The sequence below is a fragment of the Adiantum capillus-veneris genome, chromosome 1, assembly GCF_014529385.1.
Source record: "Adiantum capillus-veneris isolate H3 chromosome 1, ASM1452938v2, whole genome shotgun sequence".
NCBI lineage: Eukaryota > Viridiplantae > Streptophyta > Polypodiopsida > Polypodiales > Pteridaceae > Adiantum > Adiantum capillus-veneris.
In genome coordinates, this window is record NC_140931.1 from 165,542,817 (window position 1) to 165,547,877 (window position 5,061).

A 5,061-nucleotide genomic window follows, 5' to 3' on the forward strand; every position below is an offset into this window, starting at 1 on the left:
TGTGTGTGTGTGTGTGTGTGTGTGTGTGTGTGTGTGTGTGTGTGTGTGTGTGTGTGTGTGTGTAGCATTGTGTTAGTGTAAAATGCAGCCCCTTCTCTCATCTTGGTCGGCTCCTCTTGCTAAATGCTCATGCTGGCCCATTTTACCCTTGGGGGAATGTTAAAGTGTAAATATCTCACAAGAGCAAAAATTGACTGAAGCACAAAAGACACGATGAGAGGGGCTAAAAATGATTGCTGACAAGGCCAAAGCACAATTTTTAGGGTGTTGGAGGATTTATTTTGGGTTTAACCAGGTCAAACCCTGCTTGGGAGAAGTAGTAAAGGAGTGGCAAGGTGCATTTGACTACTTGATGTTCACACTCTCGGACTGCATTCACTATATGAAGCATCTCTAAGCGATTCCCATTCGAGGGGGATCGAGGGGAGGTAAAGTAATTTCTCTTTCACAACATGCCAAAAATGGTAGGTACACAAAGAGTCCCACGCCATGGAGCATCCTACAGAGGTGGCAAAGTACACCCTCGCGAGATTGCAGCAGCTAGCCAATGCACCTCCACAGAATGAATCGGAAGGTGAATCACTGGTGATGAAGCCCATCAAATGTGGAATTACACAAGGTCTACAACGAGCTCTTCACCACTAAGGGTTGTACAAATGAGACAATCTAGCACGCCATGATGCTACTATCTTGAGGGCTAACCTTGGATTACCCTCAGCCATGCAGATTGGAGCACAAAGTTGTTGGGCACCATTGCCATCAAAGCCCACGCACATGGAACGAAACAATCGTGCAACATGCACAATCAAAGGTGGCACAAATACTTTGAGTAGCCACGACGGCTAGACCACAATAGTAGGACTCTCAAGGTAATAAAGTTCTACATCATCATCGCACTTTGGACCAACAATAGCTGCCCACTCCATCTCCGTCGCCATGCAGGCCATTGAACGCTCCTAGTAGAACCAGGACCTACAAAAATCATTTTCTTGGCCTTAGTTTTAAGGTGAAAACAATGAGACAACCGAGATTTAGAGATTTATGTGCAATACTCAGGTATTTATCAGGATTTATATATAAAATGGCCAAATTTTGATCTTGAAAATCAAGGTCCAACGAAATTACAAGGGAGGTTTTGCATTTTCTATGCGGTTCCGCTCAGTGCTTACATATGATCGTGACCGGTTTGTCATTACGCTAATGGCATGTGCGTAGACCTCCCTGCCAATATTCTCAGGGTTGAACCGTCAATGCGCTCACTAGCATTTTCTAGGAAAGGCCAAGGGGGTGCTGGGTCAAAGTACGGCGTATATAAAATGCCCGGTCGATCTTTGCCGCTCCTCCGACTCCCGAGTCGTCCGCTTCACGAACCTATAAACTGCGCTTCCTCAGATCATCAGCAAAACAAGCTTTCTCGCAAACCAGCTCAATCATTATGGCTCTCCATCGCCTCTGTTCCCCAGCTACACCTCAATCTGCTATGGCAGGTCCCTTGTTTCAGAACAGCTCAAGTCTTGTTACATTGCATTGCTCGGGACGGCGTCCATCTTGCCACATCTCTGCCCGGGTGCATCAAGAGCGCGGTGTTGCGAGCAGAGAATACCTCGAACGCTGCTTGGAGGCTGGAGGTGCGCTTGATTTAGCCTCATCTGCATTGGGGCAATGTGGGATGGTCGAATTAGCTGCCCCAACGTCGATCGACAAATGCCACAAAGGCAGCCAGCTTAAAAGGGTGGTTTATCAAGGGAATCCTGGAGGTTATAGCCATGCTGTGGTGGGGGAGGCATATGCAGGGGCCTCCGCAGAGGCAGTCCCCTGTGTAGAGATGGAGGCTGTCTTTAAAGCAGTTGAGACATGGGTTGCTGATGCCGCCCTCATCCCTATCCAGAATAACCTCGACGGCAGCATTCACCGCAATTATGACCTTCTTCTCCGGCATCAACTCCACATTGTGGGGGAGCTGGCTTGGCACGTGAATCACTGTCTCCTTGCTCACCCCCAGGCCTCCATGTCCAATCTTCGCCGCGTAGTCGGTCATCCACAAGCCCTCTCCCATTGCCAGAATACCCTCGCTCTCCTGGGTCTTCATTGCGTCGAAAGAATAGAGGACACAGCCCACGCGGCAGCCCTGGTAGGATGCTCTCCTGATACTGCCCTGGTTGCCTCATCCCAAGCTGCTTCCGTCTTTGGCCTCCATCTACTTCGCACCGGCATTCAGGATGATGGGCACAATACAACCCGCTTTCTACAGCTGGAGCGCCAGCCCATAGCCGCACCGACAAGCTCTCATGTCCCATGCAAGACCACAATTGCATTTGCTCTCCGCAACGGTCCCTCGGATCTGTGCAGGGTCATGGCTGCATTTGCGCTTCGCAACATCAGGGTCAGCAACCTCGAGAGTCGGCCTGCCCCTGCATCCATCAGGCAGATGATGCAAGCTGGGCAGAGCGAAGAAACAACCCGAGGGGAATTCAAGTATGCGTTTGTGGTGGACATTGACGCTTCCATGGGCAGCCAAAACACGCTTAAGGCACTGAGGCAGGTGCAAGAGTTCTGCTCTTTCTACCGTGTTCTTGGTAGCTATGCTCTCCTTGGATGCCAGAAAGAAGTCAAGGGGTGAAGCATCTGTTCTCGACAGCTTTCTGGGGTACAAATTTGCCTCGCAAGTTGGAATTGTTCATCCCCTTCATGAATGGGGTGGAATTGCCACTACATTGCGAACAATGCTCTTCGCCCATGATGTGGGTGACCTAACGAGGGGTTCAAATTAGTCATCAATGACCCTGGGGCCTGCATAAGCGTCTCTAGTATTTTGCAGCGAGCACTAAACATGTACGATTGGGCGTCAATGCAACCAGATGAGAGAGCGAAAGGCTAGCACAGTTAACATGCATGCATATTGATCCAATTTCCCATGGAGAGATGGAGACAAAGTATCTGCCATACTCACAATCCTTTATGTTGGTTATAAACCCAAGCAACATGTATATACACAAAAATCTCTCTTACAGATAAGATAAGATAATTGAAGGAAAAAAATCCTTTATTGGAGATTTATAGATGCTATCTATTGCAAAGTCATCATACTGGGTTTGCTAAACTCGACAATCTTGGTATCGAGTACAAATACGAGCATTGATTTCACCAACACTGTGCATTGACACCGTAACGTCTTGAGTCATAGCAAATCTATCACGTTCACAACTTCTTTTTGAAGGAGTGGGAATTCCACAAGGCCTGCCTACAAATGGATGGAAGCCTTGAAATTTGAGAAATTCTTGAGGCATGTAGCTTCATGTGTTATATGCATGTAAGGAAGGCGCAAAGCACTCCAATGATTATTCTCCAAAAGGAGAAGATCTTAACGTCAAGGTCCGGGTCATGGGGCAGCAAATCTTGGCTCTTCATCTACCCGACTTTATTTGTCATCTACTCCACGCTATCAGTCCACACATTACAGACCGAGAATTGGGATTGCAGCAATCTACAAAAGATGAATTGAGTGGACTTGCAGAGCACGATAACACAAATTTTTTTAAAGCATCAGAGTCAGAAATGGAAAACAGGAAATTTGAAGAGCCAAAAAGCTGAAAGCAAGAGATGTTGCAGTAGTTTTCTCTTGAACATGCCAAACACTCGTTTTTTGGCAAGCAGAGTATTTTCGATGGCTACGATCAAGTATGATATTTGGAGTGATATGAAGAGAAGCTGGAAAGTCGCATGGCATACCAAAGGAGAAAAAGATTCTCAAATTTGATAGATTTGTGATACGAGGTTTTATTGAGCGAGTTTAGGAGCTTTAGCGCAAATATATTCATAGCTGGAGCAAATTTAAGTCTGTCATTATCCGAGAACGTTGGGATCCGATTATATATGAAGATGAATTGGATTGTGCTAATGTGTCTACCTATATAGATGTTTGGAAGCAAATTCCGAGCTAAGCTTGAAGCTCTTGTAGATAAGTCCTTTCTTGAGAACGACGGGTGATTACAATTTGGAGATGATGGAGAAGTTGTCAAAATTGTTTTAAAAAAAGCTTGGAATTTTGGATTCCTTGCCAACGGCTAAAGTTGAGGACTTACAGGGTCTAGAAATGCATGAAGATATACAGGGTTTGTACACACATGAGCACTTACAGAGTCTAAAAATCATGAGGATTTACATTCTATGGCTATACATAAGAATTTACAAGGCTAGGGTATACCAGATTTACATGGCTTGTATGTAAAAGAGTATATGTTTGAAGATCTGCAAGGTGATGCTAACAATCTTGGTACCGAGTACAAATAAGACAAGGCCATGCATTGATCACTGGCACAATCTATTGACCCCAAACACAAGTCCACAACATCGTGAGTCATAGCAAATTGATCACGTGTATAATTTGTTTTTATACGAGTGAAATTTCCACAAGGCCTACCTAGAAATAGATAGAAGCCTTGAAATTTAAGAATGAATTTTATTTTGGAGAAATTCTTAAGGCATATAGCTTCATGCGTTATATGCATGTAAGGAAGGCGCAAAAGCACCGCAATGATTATTCTCCAAAATAAGGGGTAGAAAATGGACACTAAGTGTCCATTCCTCATAATCCCTGTGACCTTTTGGCGAGCGACGGAGGCCTCTAGCCATTGGGGAGCACGTATTATGAGGGAATGGACACTTAGTGTCCATTTGTGACCGTCAAGGGTCGATGGGAGGCAGGCCAATCAGTCATGTGGGTAACTTTTCACTAATCAATAGATTTTCATGAGCAGTAATAGCCATCTTTTCACAACACATAGTGGTGACAACTACATAGCTATCTTGCTGTCCTGATGCCCTTGTGTGATGTTGATTTTCCCAGCACTGATTTGACAATTATCATTTGACTAGGCACATAATAATTTTGTCAACTGATGTGGCATGCATCAAGGCCTACAACGTTGTATTCGGTAGAGGAAGTGATTGCAAATGCACAACTAAGATTCTCTTCCCGTTGACCACTGACCTTGACAAAGACTCTCAGCAATTGAGTGATGAAGACCTTGAGTCCTATACCGACCTTTCCTTTCATAATCA

At 45.3% G+C, this 5,061-nt stretch overlaps 1 pseudogene; it reads left to right on the forward strand.

The window, feature by feature from the left end:
- Nucleotides 1-1,132: 1,132 nt before the first annotated feature.
- On the forward strand, nt 1,133-4,000 carry LOC147465952 (arogenate dehydratase 3 pseudogene; annotated as a pseudogene).
- The last annotated feature ends 1,061 nt before the right edge of the window (nt 4,001-5,061 follow it).